Raw genomic sequence first — 14,171 nt, 5'->3', positions numbered from 1 at the left:
GAGCAGAACAGAAAAATGATGTTGTTTTAATATGCTTTAATATGTCTAAGTGTCAATAATGATTTTTCCCTCCTTGAACTGGCTCTTTGAGAACTTCTCTTAAGACTGGGACTGTTCAAAACAAAGAAATGAGTTCAGAGTCTGAAAAAAATGGCAATCTAACCATTTGTATACTCCGTGTCATACCTACATCTTTTCAGAAACTAATATATGCTTTGCTGCTACTTTTATCAGATACCCACATTGTTTTTGCACCAGCAAAATAAGATTAGGTGGTTCTAGTGCATTTTCTGCCTTAACTACAGAGCTGTGGGCCATGGTGCAGTCACGCTCAAGCATCAATGAGAGCAAAGTGCATTCAACAGCTCATAGGCTTGAGCCTTGTGAAACAAATAAAATTTGGGCTTTAATTCCACCTTCATTAAAGCTGACGTCAAAGTTTTTGCTGTCTGAAGTGGTAGAGGATGGTGCAGAGAGAGGAATTTTGGGACTGAAGGATGATGCCAAGGCCTATGAGAGATAAACAGGAAGTCTCAATCATGGAAAAAGAGGAGAAATGGAAAAAGAAAAAATCCTCTGAAAGCACAAAATGTTGTTTGCTTTGCAGTACTTAACTGACTAAAGCTTGGAAGTTACAAATTTACTTGATCAAGGCAGGAAAAAGAAGAATGGAGAGGATGTCAAAACACATAAGCTACAGCAGATCAGTGGATGTGCAGCTGCTGCAATTAAGCTCTTTAAAGGGCATGAAGTTGTAGAAGTTTGAAGTCAGAAATGTTTATTTCGCACAGTTACTCATTGTGCTGGGTGGTGAACATGTATAGCACTACGCAAACAAATGCATTTTTTCAGGTGGTCCCAACCACTGATGTGAGTGCTGCAGGTGGTGAATTCCTTCATTGCCTGGGGTCTGTGTGAACAGGGACTGAGGGTCCTGCCTGTTCTCTCAGCAGTGGAAATGGAGCATTTCTGACTGTCACCAGCACAGTGACAGGGACCGAGTTCTTCATGTGCCTTAAGAAAAGACATTTCTTACTTCTTTCTGTCTGTGCCATGTACTGTACCTTATGGCAAAGCAAAGTATGGTGCTGTAATAACATTCATCATAATATATTTGTTTGGTATACACATATTACGTTCAAATTACCTTAATAACTTTAATCAAGTCTGTAATTAATGTAAAGCATTAAAGAATGCATTTAAAGCATTCCTGTATGTTTTTTGTTCAAGTGTAAGCAGCAGAGATGGAGGAGGAAGGCAGCATCAAGGTTGAATTCAAAGCTTCACTAAATGAACAACTCTTGATCTTCCAAATATTCCTCAGATGTTTCATTATAACTGTTGACAGTAGTCCCAGTGCTTTTCTTGGGGTCATTTGTGAGTTTGAAAGCACAGCAACGAAGCATAAAGTATCAGGATGAAAAACGGAAGAGGAAAAAATTGTGACCCCTTCTTTCAGCCCTCTTGGCAAATACATATTTGCTGTTGGATTTACAGCAAGAAAAGTCTCTCATGAGAACTTTGTGCAAGGAAATGCACCGTGTCTGTCACTAAAAGAAAAAAAAAAAAAACCACGTCATTGCTCCAAGTGGAATTGATTAAAACAATAAGGATTTCCTGGTGCCAAGAGTTGAAACAACTGTGTGAAAAGTAGTGAAGAGGTATTACCGTATTGTTGCAGCTTTCTCAGGAAAATTCCAAATAAACTGAAGGATTCCTGTCAATATTTGTACAAGGAAACATGCTGCTGCCTGATTCGGAGGCAGTTCACACACATGCGTGCACACATGCCCTCCTGCATGCAAAATTCTTGAGAAACTTTATTACAACCACGCACACACACAAAAAAAGGACACACTCAGAGTTTGGTGCACTCTTTCTCATGGTAATATTTACAACATCGATCTCTTATTGTCGGTATGTGATCTACATTTCTCCCAGCTCTGGTCAATGGAAGGCACAGCTGCTGAAACCCCATATTGTGCAGGCAGTGTGCCTTTGTGTTCTGCAGCTGGGGAGTTCTCATGTCCACAATAGCAAGTCTGAGCACACTAAATTAGGAAAGATTATTGTTTCGTTTATTGACTACACAAGTTTAAAACAGCAAGTATATCGTTTGTTTCATGTTTTATTTGTTAGGGTCATTTTCACCAAAAGCAGAGCACATGGGCACAAATATAGGGCAGCTGTACTTCCAGCCACCCCAGTAGGAAGAAAATTACAAACATTATTGAAATGAAATTGGATGGTTGGTTGCTTTCATGAGGCACAGCCTCCCACCTGCCTTCTCCCAGCCATCCATTTGTGAAGACTTGCTGCAGGTTTTTTTGGTCTTTTTGCATCCAAGTTCTTTCCTGATAAAGTGTTTATCCTACTGTACAATTCGTTTTAAGCAAAGTTGGTTTTACGGTGGAAAGGAAGACAAGTGAGTTCAATTTCTGAGCTCAGTTCTCCAAATATTTCTTTCCTGGAATGGTCTATAGAAAAAGGAAGGCAGCAATTTTAGCTGGAAGCAAATATCACTTTGGAGCAACAAAAAAGGGGGGGGGGAAAAAGGGAGAAAAATCTATTTTACATGTTAGGATATAATGGTATTCAAATAGTATATTTTTCTGCCATTTATTCAGTTGTGAAGGAACTCGGTGAATAATAATAGCTGCTGTCAAAGATATTTTTATTTAAGAGGGTCTTTATGTAAAATCATTTTTTTTATCAGGAGTGATTTTTCTTCAGGAGAAGTCTGCCATCTCCTAGCAACCGATATGGCTATCTTTTTTAACAGACGCTGCAATAACAATGGGTGCCTAACCTTTATATGGAAGCATTTGCACATGTACAATCAGAACACTTATGAATTCAAACCGAGTTGTTAAAGTGCTCCAAGGGAGACACTGGGTACCACTTTATCTACGATGCATCTCATCTACCCAAGATTTCCTAATGGCAGCCATTTTAGCTGTAGCTGGGTACCTCCCAACGAGCTCCAAAACTAAATCTGCAAATGAGCCCACACCATAACTTCTCTCTCTCTTCTCTCACGGCAAGTGAGAGGGACTCATTTCACTGTTCAGGTTTCATTTCCTTCTCTCTCTTTCTGATTGTTTCACTCCATTTGCAGAGCTGTAGCATCACTTAAGCTTGCTAGGTAAAGAATTCTTTTAATTTAGAAGCGTAAATAATAGAGCACACAGACCCATATCCGCAAATGGATAATTAATTTTAAAGGTACATCACTGTAAATTGAGTATCTCTGACTAAGAGTAGTCACTTCCACACTCTCCGTTTGGCTGCCTTTGGGCCATGCAGATTCAGCAGATTTGGACAAGGGGAAAACCTGGCTAACTGTAGCATACCCATGCTCGTTTCAGTGATTCGCACCTGCATGCCTGAAGTCTGGTCTGGATCATGAACACCACCTAACACCAGGAATGAACTCTGTGAAAAAAAAAGAGTAGCCATGCAAAAAAGTGCATGTGATAGCCCAGGAAACATGAGATCTAGCTTCCAGGAGCTCAGAGCTCTCCAGGATGTCTCAGCTACTGCCCAAGGGCTCTTTTGTAAAATGTTTCAGTGAGGAGCCTTCCAAATTTCTGCTGCTTTGCAGGAATGTGGATAACTGTTGGCTTGGAAAGAGGGAGCAGCAGACTGAATGAATCTTTGTGGCGTACCTGATACGTGGCCTCTGTTCCTGCTCCTAGGGCTGTTAATATCTTCATAGTATCTTGATCCATCCTTGAACAAAATACAGGAATAGTGTCAGCAGCACATGTTTTGCTGGTGATAGGAGCAAATGAAACAAAAAGCCATGTAATTCCCATCAACAACATCACCAAACCAGTAATTTCTTATCTGTATACCACAAGGAGTAACCCAGATCCAAATCAAAGAAAATGAGGAACAATTACAAGTAAATAAAATAAAACTTGAAATCTCTTCTATCAATTAATTATAGCTAAACATTGAACTCTGACCCCCCAAGCTCAATTCCCTGTTTAGCAAATTCATAGTAAGCTATGACAAATCCCCAGGTGTGATAAGAAATAGACCCTTCATTAAGCTTCAGCATCCTTCTCTGATCCCAGTTGCTCCTCCTCCATTCTCCTATCAATTCCATTCGAACTGATGCTTCAGATTCATAGTCTGAAACTAAGTACTATTTTTTTTTCCAGATTTGTGGTTGGCCAAAAATTTGATTGAAAACAAAACCATCTTATATATGCATTTTTGGTCAAAATGTTTGAAAGCTGGGGAAGAAAACGGCAATCATCCACTGTGGAAGAGAATTTGCTTTCCTATATTACTAACATTCTGGGTTTTTATCTCAAAACTGAAATTTTTACGATCAACCTACCCTGTTTTCCCTTTGTATTTTCTCTAATTTTCAGCCAACTGTAAATTCTTTTTGTATGTATTTGAATATTCTTTGTTTAGTCATTCAGCATTTTTCAGATCCTTTTTTCCAAGCAACCTTCTAGATCCTTCCATTAAGTCAGAATATAGAGCTTCTGTTTCTCACTTTTGATATCTATCTGCAGACATTTCCATGTTGATTTAGTGTGGTCTCTGCTTTTGCTACAACATTTAATGTTTTCCATTATTGGTGCTCTCTCCTTAATTTCCGCTGATAAATAAGACTCTTTTGTTTATCTACAACTTTGGTATCACAATTTAGATGTTTCCCTATAACTTTACATATATATATATAGCTTTCATTCTATATAGATAGCTTTTATCAGTGAGGCTGGGTGCAAGGTCATTGGGGTGCCTTGAGGATGTAACAATACACATAGATTTTTGACCCAGCAGTACTTACTTTTAAAGTACATTTTGACTTCAGACTTCAGAAGTTTTTACATAAATTCTTGATGAAAAATGTGTATTCCAGAAAAAAAAAAACCCAAACCACAAAAAAACAAAACAAAACAAAACAAACCCCCCCCCCCCCACCAAAACAAAACAAAAAAGAAACCAACCAAAAAACCCCAAACAACCAAACAACTGCAAAATCTTGATGTCGGGGAAGTAGGTAGTAGCCAGAATTCTTTGAAAATCTTACGCATGTCGTTTGAGTACTTAACCACAAATCTTTGATTTAGTTCTACTAAGAGGTTTCATTAATTTTAGATGAATTTCATTCGCTACATGAGTTATAGAATAATAAAACTAGTGAATAATTTGCAGTGGATAATTTACTTCTAAAGTGCATTTGACAAATTTAGCCTCTTTTTCTGTTTGTGGAATACCAACTAGTGCTAAGAGGCCTCTGTTTCATAAGGACGTAAGATAAGAAAGGATGTCCTGGGTGATGGGGAGCAGCTACGACCTCCTGGGTAACAGCTTTCTGCTATTGCTAGCAACCATGTCATATAATTCCTTTTAGAACCTTATCCAGTTTGATCTTAAAAGTAGTTAAGCTGCTATCTTACTTCTCTGGCAATTAGAAACCTTCTTCTAATTTTCCAGTCTAATCTTACCCAAGATTTTTTTTTTTTAATCATTCTTGGATGAACTTTGATGTTTTCAGCTTTACTAGCTCTTTGCCTTCTCTAGTGTATACTTGTTTCTCAGCATCTGGTTTGCTAAATTAAGCAAGCCTCTTCTAAATCTTTTTTTCTATTCCCTGGACTATCCTAGGAACTTTTTTCCCCCATCTATTCAGATTTCTTTCTTTTATTATAATTCGACATAATTCAGCTGCCTTTCCTAACTTCAGAGACCAATCATGAACAGTTGATAAGTATTTATTAGTCAACATTTCAGTGTTGATTGGTCTCAAGTATTTGTTTTATTCATAATCTTTCTCTAAGCCTTTCTTTTTATTGTAGCTTACCTGAAATCTATTGATTCAGTGGGCTGAATCCAACTCATAATAAAAGCATAGAAATTGTCCCATTGTTTTCTCCTGTGGAGGTATAATACTTGCAGAATTACCAGGCAAGTAAAGTTTGGTAATTTTAGCACCATTTAAAGATTTTTTTTGGGGGGTCATACATGTCTTGCCTAGGGTTATTACTCTAGAAATCATTCTGGTTTGTTACAAATTTATGATGAGTAATGATTCAAAATATATACAATCTACCTTTCTATGTCTAGTCTGTCCTGCATCTGTTAAGCCTTCATTTCAATCCTTCTGCATGTTCTTGTTATGTGCTATAGAACTGCTAGGCAGCATTGGCTGAATTAATTTTTCCTGACTGATTTTAATAGTATTTTGTTTTTCCTTGTAAAATTAACTTCTTTGCCCTGTTACTTGCATGTGTAGCTAGTCTATAATTAGCTGTTCCTTTTCAGACATCCCAAGTGTCTCGACTTGATTTCAAGTTGAGTGCAGCACCTTGCAATAAATTAGGAAAGAGCTGCGAAGAGGAAATGTGATTTCTAGTGGTGAGCTTGTCATTAGTGGATCACAGACCAAGGTATGGTTTGCATTTGGCATATAGGTCCACAGGGCAGGAGAAGGTTGTGGTGCTGAGCTGCAAACATATGAAGTAAAGATCTAACTAAGAAAGAAAATGAGGCAGAAAGCAGTTTTGTGTGGTTCTCTTGCTGTGCAATAATCCTTGGATCTCTGACTTGTTACTGATGTTGTCCTTGATCTTTCCCTAGCTGCTTGCTATAGTTGCTTGCTGAACCAAGTTAGATTTTATGTATTTTATCAAAAAGGCAAAGGTGAGAAGATAATTAGCTCAGTTTTTCCTGTGTAATCCAACAAACAAGGTGCCACTTATTACCAGTGATGAAGAAAGCTTTTGATGAAGGGAAGACGCAATTTTAAGAAAACTATTGTGCCAGTAAATGCTGAAGGTCAGACCCTGCAGGTGAGAAAATTGTACCCTTTTCCCATCCGAAAGCAGAGCGAGAGCTGATCCTCCTTTCCTGGCTTGGGAAACGTTGCTGCCCTGGAGCGGCTTTCATCCTTGGCCGATGTACTGAGAGCTCCCCCTCCTGTTTCACTCTGCACCTAAGTGCCTGCAGATCTCATGTCTCTACATCACAAATTTCGGTCATCTTCCATTTTTTCTGCAGTATGACATACCAATGCAGAGAACACTTTTCAGTGCCAGTTAAGTACTTTTACACAATGTGCTTAAGTTGTTAGCCTAATCTAAGAGGATGGGGAGGAGGGGATGCTGCCCAAGACTTTCAGGCACTTTTCCACATTGCAACCACAATTTTCTCATGTTTGACTTTGGGTTTACAGTATTAATCTTCCTTTTTCTATTTTCTAACTGTAAGATGAGGGCCATAACATTTTCTCCTGCAGGGAATTTCACAAAAAGTTGGCAATTTTACTTTTAAAATTTCCCATTAATTTTTGGATTAAAAAAAATATTCCTTGGACAACCAGATTTAAGAAATTTCACCATCTTAGATTCAAGTAGGAGCAACATGGAACCCTGTGGAAAAGCAATCACAGAACATCGAGGAGGAGCAAGCTGTGACTGTGAGGGATAAGGATAGCAGAAGAGATTAGATCCATGCTATTGGAAGTTTTCAGTTGTTACCCTGTCCTCAGTATAGAAACTGAATGACATCTTCTTAGATCCAGGTGATGACATAGAATGACACACATTTTGTGGAAAACTACTCAATTTTGAAAACAAAGGAAACAAATTAAATGTAACCGCAGCCACCAAAGGCAGAGAGAAGGTCTTTGCTGAAGACTTTATTTAAAGAAAGAGTAATAACATTTTTCATGACACTTAATATTGACATCATATAGGCTCCTAATTCAGAATGTGGAGAACCATGGATGGTGGTGTACATCCTTTGTAATGACTTGATTTCACTGGATACCTCACAGCTAAGGAACAACTTCAAGGACTCTCAGAGGTTGCTAAAGGAGAAGAAATCCTAGCAATCATATCAGTAGTTTTTCATTTCCTTCACGCAAAAGAGCATAGAGGACAGAAGATTCTGGAAATAACCTGCTGGTTAAGTGAAGTGATGGAAGAAACAGACACAAACAGTTGTGGAACATTGTTCACTTTCGTGTGAGAAATGAAGGTTACACAGTTTGAATGTCAAAATAAGGGAAATCAGGATTAAATGTCTGTAGAAATATGTAACACTCACTTGTGGTAAGACAACATAATAATTTACAAAAATGCAAAGTACTTTGTCCAATGGAGAAGTATATTGCATCTCTTTCTGACAGACAAAATGAAACAGATCAGAAAAAGAAAAAAACCTAGTGGCTACAGAAGTATGACTGCTTATGACAGCTTTATTTATACCGACAGAATAAAGCTCGGGCCACTAGTTAATGCAACATTTATACATTGTCCTTTAAAGCTAAAATTTAGGTTGTTATAAAAAAAAATTCTCTACCATTTGATATGACATTTCACCATTTCTCCTTTCTTGCCTGTTGTATTTTGCTTTCTTGTGTTCCTTTACCTTTTCCTTTTATTCACAAAGCTCTCTATTCTGCCTGCTTTTCAATGCTTTCCTGCTCCTCTACATCGTCCCTCCAGGTTTGTCTTCTGAATCAAATACTTCTATTCTGTTTTTCTCCCAGTAAAAACATTTGTTGAAAGAAAATGGAATTGAGACAGGAGGGAGAAGTCTACAGTCACAAAACCTTGTCTCTATCTGTAAGGTATTGAAAAAAGTGCATGAGAATGAATTTCCAATAAATATAACTAGGGTTAATGATGTTTTGGATTGTCTGATGTTTTATTTTACAAGTGTCCTTGTAATCCCTTTTTCCCTGATGAAGTTCTTCTGGAAAATTCCTCAATTAATTCTTCATTGTGAGTGAGAAGATAAGCTTTTTTTGCATGATTTTTTTCTCAGTGAACTTATGTGGAAGACAAGGAAATCTTGAAACAGAGAATCATTACTTATGTTTGAGGATTTTAGACATAGATATAAATTTTAAAGAAACGTGTATGAACAAATGTAGATCCCATCTGAGGGGTGCCTTTCCCTAAACTTTTTGCTTATATGGATTCATGTAGAGAAAAGAAGGAGTCGAGTTTTGTTGCATTACTTTAAAAAAAAAAAAAAAAAAATTATTTTTATTTTTATTTTTATTTTTATTTTTATTTTTATTTTTATTTTTATTTTTATTTTTATTTTTATTTTTATTTTTATTTTTCAAACTGTCTCTGCTTTGGAAAGTTGTGGGAATGGGTGGCTTGCAAAACAAAGTTTTGGTGACATGAGAACTCAGCAAATCGTAGTCTGAGAGCTGAGATCAGCGCCTGAGAACAAGCCCTGATGTCTGAAAGGAAGCAGGGCCTCAGGAAGGATATGGTGAGGTTGTGGCTTGCAAAGCACATTGTGTCTAGAACTGCAGTTGAGAGGTTTCATTGCTTTAAGATTGTGTTTCGGTTTTGTCTGCAGAAAGATTTTACTTTTTTTTTTTTTTTCTTTAGGACTGATACTTCAGGCTTAATAGTCCATGTGTGTTTCTGGTTTCTTCATTGCTGTGAAGTAAGTAAGATCTGAAAATGCCAGTGCATCTGAGGTGCTGGGGACCTTGAAGTCTCAGACTGTCAAGATTGAAGGGTCTGCTTTAAAACAACCCTAGGAAGGATAATTTCACTAGTGAGTCGCACAGAAAAAAGGTGTTCGTATTCTCTGAATTGCCTGGTTTTAAGTGTGTTTCCCAGAGGAAGTGCTAGTACATTAACTACTACTTTCCTCTTACATAGTTCACCTTTTTCCTACAACTCCAGGCTACCCACAGGCACTGCCAGCTCACGCATAAAAAAAAAAAAAAAGAGTGTTTCTGGAGCCCACTGCTGCAAGATTGCATAGTCACTCATGCAATTTAGTCAGCGGGGACAGGAGAAGGAGGCTCCTTCACTGCTGTTGTGTGTGTCATGTGCAGAGGAGTTATGGCTAAATAGCAGCAGTAGCCAATGAAGCATTTGCATTTGGCTGACCACTCATATGGATGAAAAGGAGGATATTTTTTCTACTTCTCTGCTAACGTAAGCAATTATGTCTTGTCTCTGCTGATTGCTATGTACAGGTAGAAAATTGCTGTGTTCAGGGCAGAAAACTGTGAGAAGAGGGTAAGGGACTGTATGAAACAGAGGGAGAAATATACTGGAAGGTGACTTTGGGAGGATGAAAAAAAGGGAAAGAGTGAGATCATTACCGTGGAGATTAAAGACCTCTTCCTATCAGCCAGGATTAGGACTGTAGTGGGAATGCTCTTATACGTTGCTATTAATTTGCCTACTTTTTTGGTTACGTAATAATTGTCCATACTATTGGATATAGACTAGGCAATAAACTTCTATGGTTTATAAAAGCCATAATACAGGTGATGTTACAATGACACTTCTTTTTAACTTTGTGGTTTGTCTTTTAAGGCAAATGACTAGAGACATTGACCCTGGGTCTACTGACCCTGACTCCTATTTTCTGACTGCATGTTTATTGATAGGAGCTCCAGTATGAGGGACCAGCCCCAGCCCTGTTTCACAGGGTGTGATAGCCATACATACTGACCTAATAATTTCCTTTAGCAATAGTGTCATTTTCTTCCTACAAACTTAAATTTGTAACATAGTTTTGCATACATTTGACAATAATTTATTGCAATTAGTCACTCTAAAAGTGCATTTAGTTACTTTAAAAGTATCCAAAGTCACTTTCAGCAGTTTCAAACCTATACAGATTAGCAGAACAATCTCTGTGTGTTACTCGAACTGCAATTCTTCACATCAAGAGTAAGGAATGGCAGTATTAAGGCAGTTCAGTTAATATTTGACTACTGTCTATGCTTTTTTACCATAACTATTTTTCTTGTCACATGCTGCTGTAAATCCGGGTAGACATATAGACTCTTGTAAACATAAAAGCAACACTTTAAAATCTCTAAGCATCTAAAACAGAAAATGTTAAGCACTGGCTGTGTATTCTATTTTACTTTCCCGGTACAATTCCCAGTAAAAGAAAAAAGTTGAACAGCTTTATTAATAAATTGCATGGTACTCCTCTGTTATGGGAACAATATATTCTTAAGCACTCCATGCCTCTGAAATTTGTCTTGATGTGGCCCATTTATTTTAATTTGGGTCTGTCTGTGGAAAAAAAGAAGTAATTAAACTTGTGACTAGCATGGAGAAACATTTTACATCCTAATGCTCCTGCTTGATACCCAGTAGTTTCTTTATATTTCTTCCAGTTGTCAGATCAAAGTCTCTCAAGTACTATAACTCAGCCATGCTTTGATTAATTACCTCACAGAATGAATTTGCAAATTATATTTCTGAAGTGATTTATGTACTTTTTAACTTCAATCACACACCCCCTACCCTCCGTTTTGTTGTTTGGATTTTTTTGGTTTTGTTTTATTTTGTTTGCCCTTTTTTTTTTTTTTTCTTATTCCAATCCCTATTCACTAATATAGTCAGTCCACACCTTGGAAAATATTTTTGAAAAATAACTGATGCTATTTTATGCTTAACAAATTGGTATAAACAGAAGTTTCCAGTAAATAATGAAATCTTACCTGAACAGTGCAATTAAACAGACCTGTAAGAATCACTTAAACTGCAGCCACTCGCCAGCACTCCTAGCGAGGTCTTCAGCCTCAATGCTTTGTACAAACACACGAAGTCCCTCCCAAAAATTCCCAGCTGCAGGTTTTTTCTAGGCTGAGGTTTTGTTTGAGATAGGACTACTGGAATAGCTGAGCTAAGGCAACCTTTAAAATACATGTTCAAACCAAACATTTGGTTACTGTAGTTAGACACTGGTAAATAGTATTTAGGGAAGTAATAACTTGCCTGCACTAATGATGTGCTTGCCTGTGCAAAGTTTAATATTTACATTTGTGGTTTCAATCTCACGTGGCATACTTCTGTTCATGTTCAATCCATTTGCATTACGTACTGGTATCTGATGTCTGTTTAGTGGTATTGCGTTTATATATATAAATATCCATGCTTTCCCTACGAATTGATTTTGAAGGAGTGCTGTGAGGTTATTTCTCTCATTACCCTTCGCTGATATCCTTAGCTCTGAATATTTGAACAGGGCACCCATTCACATCCTTTAGAAGTCATTTTCATCTGGATGCTGCTTTGTTTTTTATTCAGATATGAACCAAAGAAGGACATGCGGGTGCAGGTAAAGGACCAGTAGGAGGGTCCTGATTGCAGATGTGTCACTGGCATACAGTTCTTTCTTACTGCAATGTAATTGTTTTGTCCATCAATATAAGAAACTTCATAGAGTGAAATGGGGCTGAAGTCTTGCAGATTGGAAGTATTCATTCACTCCCTGGCTTCCTTTTGAAGTATGTTAATAGCTCTCCATCAGAGAAAACCCAGCTATGGTTTGGGGAACAGTTCACTTTGAAGGCCTCTCATTATAGAGAACACAGACAATATTTCAATAAATTGGGTTATTTGGCACTCTTGGCAAGATTTGTGCTCTCAAACACCCCAAATGCCTTCACATTGTGCCCCAGGACCTGCAACAACTTTCTTGGTATGTGACATATAACAGCTGTACTGATGGACAGAAGTGTTGATCTCACAATATTTTGAACTCTTGGAACAGGAAAAAAAACACGCATGCAAAAGGTGGTGTGTTCTAGGGCCACCAAAATGGGGCAGATTGGGACACGCTTAGGAAATTCCATGCAGTGTGGATGAGGTCAGTCTTATCTAGATGGGGACAGCCAAGTAATGTACGTGAAGATGTGCTGCAGCACCTGCCCAGAGGTGACCAGTTGTTCCCTGGGACAGATGTATTTAGCCGTACAGACATAACACAGCCAGAACAAGTTATCTAACCCAGAGTCGTGCCTCCAATGACAGCTAGTAGTGGAGGCATGAGGTAATGGGTCTGCATTTTAATCACATGTAGAGTAATACTTCTCCTTGAATGCCTTCCCCATTTTAGTTTGCTTGTGCTTTCTACCTTCAATTTTAAATAGGCCCATTACTTCTGGGTCTGATCTTGGACATTGGTAGAGACAGGTCTATTTCTAGTTGTCAGGAAACATTTTTCGGATAAATTTTCCTGGTCTTTCTGAAAGTCTGTGGTGTTCCAAAATTTTGTAGGAGTTTTAGAAGACTGAAGACTTCTAAAACTCCTGCGCAATATGGTTTCCTATTATATGGACAATTTTGCTACTGAAATGCTAATTTGACCTAAAAAATGAACTTGGGCAACTGATAAGGAGGGTACATGTATAGCCTTTACAGACTGCTAAATTATGTAACTAAAACATAAGCAGAGGAATTGTAGTCTCTTTAGTTTAAGACTTGCCATTGCCTCATTTAACACTGTGTTCATGGCACTTATCAAACTTGATTTTAACAGTAATATGGGCTCAGCCTGGGTGCAACTGCACAACATCATTATAAGATAGGGCACAGCATTGCCTCTATTTTTTTAAAAGTAAACCGCGCTGACTGCATCTGTTTTCCCATGACTCTCCCGAAAGATTAAAAAATGTAGATCACAAGATTATTTCTATTGCTAGGTCCCAAACAAAGAAATAAGAATGTCAGCAAGCTAAGTGCCAACTTTACATTAAATAAGTAGAGTAATAGGAGGGATCCTTAAAAAATGGATAGGTTGATTTTTACATAGGAGCCATTATGAAAATTCTCTCTTTATGAAAGGAAAATTAGTGTCTCCATTTCTGGATTAAGACTTGAGAAACCAGTAGACCTAGCATAATAAGCATTTTAGAATGCTTATTATTAGAACATCAATGTGTCTTGTGTATTGAAGCAGGAGATGCAACTGTGATGTTCTTCAGCCACATAACAAGTATGTCAGAAGACTGTTATCATTGGTGAATAAATCAAAATAAATAATACATTCATGAAAGGACCTCATGTTCCTTCAAGTAGGATTAATTCATTCTTTGTTTTTCACTGTGTTTATACATATCTGTCATGATCTTTGTAAAGGATCTGCTGGGATACATGAAATGTACTTCGTTATCAATAAAAATGAAAAAGTTCAAAAGTAATTATTTTTTTGGATTTGTCATTACCTCTCTGTGTGTAAATTCTTTTCTTGCTTGTTAAATTTCAGCAAATCTACTTAAATGTATTTCTTTTTCTCAGTCTAGTACACCCAATAACCTGGTAGATATTTTGCAATAGTTTATAGTTTAGAACTTCATATAATTTCTGCTGTTATCTGCCTTCGGTTTGCATGTTGCTTCTTAATAAAGGAAA

The 14,171-nt window shown here is 37.5% G+C and overlaps 1 long non-coding RNA gene across 2 annotated transcripts; it reads right to left on the bottom strand.

Moving 5' to 3' along the window:
* Positions 1-2,140: 2,140 nt before the first annotated feature.
* On the bottom strand, positions 2,141-11,561 carry LOC135984399 (uncharacterized). Of its 2 annotated transcripts, none has more exons than XR_010605629.1 (3): positions 11,477-11,561; positions 3,669-3,774; positions 2,141-2,477 (listed from the first exon to the last, which is right to left on the bottom strand). It is a non-coding gene; the product is annotated as an uncharacterized LOC135984399 (long non-coding RNA). The 2 variants fall into 2 exon arrangements; XR_010605628.1 differs by having other exon boundaries at positions 3,669-3,732.
* Positions 11,562-14,171: the final 2,610 nt, after the last annotated feature.

This window comes from Caloenas nicobarica, chromosome 1 (assembly GCF_036013445.1).
Source record: "Caloenas nicobarica isolate bCalNic1 chromosome 1, bCalNic1.hap1, whole genome shotgun sequence".
NCBI classification, from domain to species: Eukaryota; Metazoa; Chordata; class Aves; order Columbiformes; family Columbidae; genus Caloenas; species Caloenas nicobarica.
The sequence above is the reverse complement of the archived record's forward strand: the minus strand, read 5'-3'. Positions and strand labels throughout refer to the sequence as shown.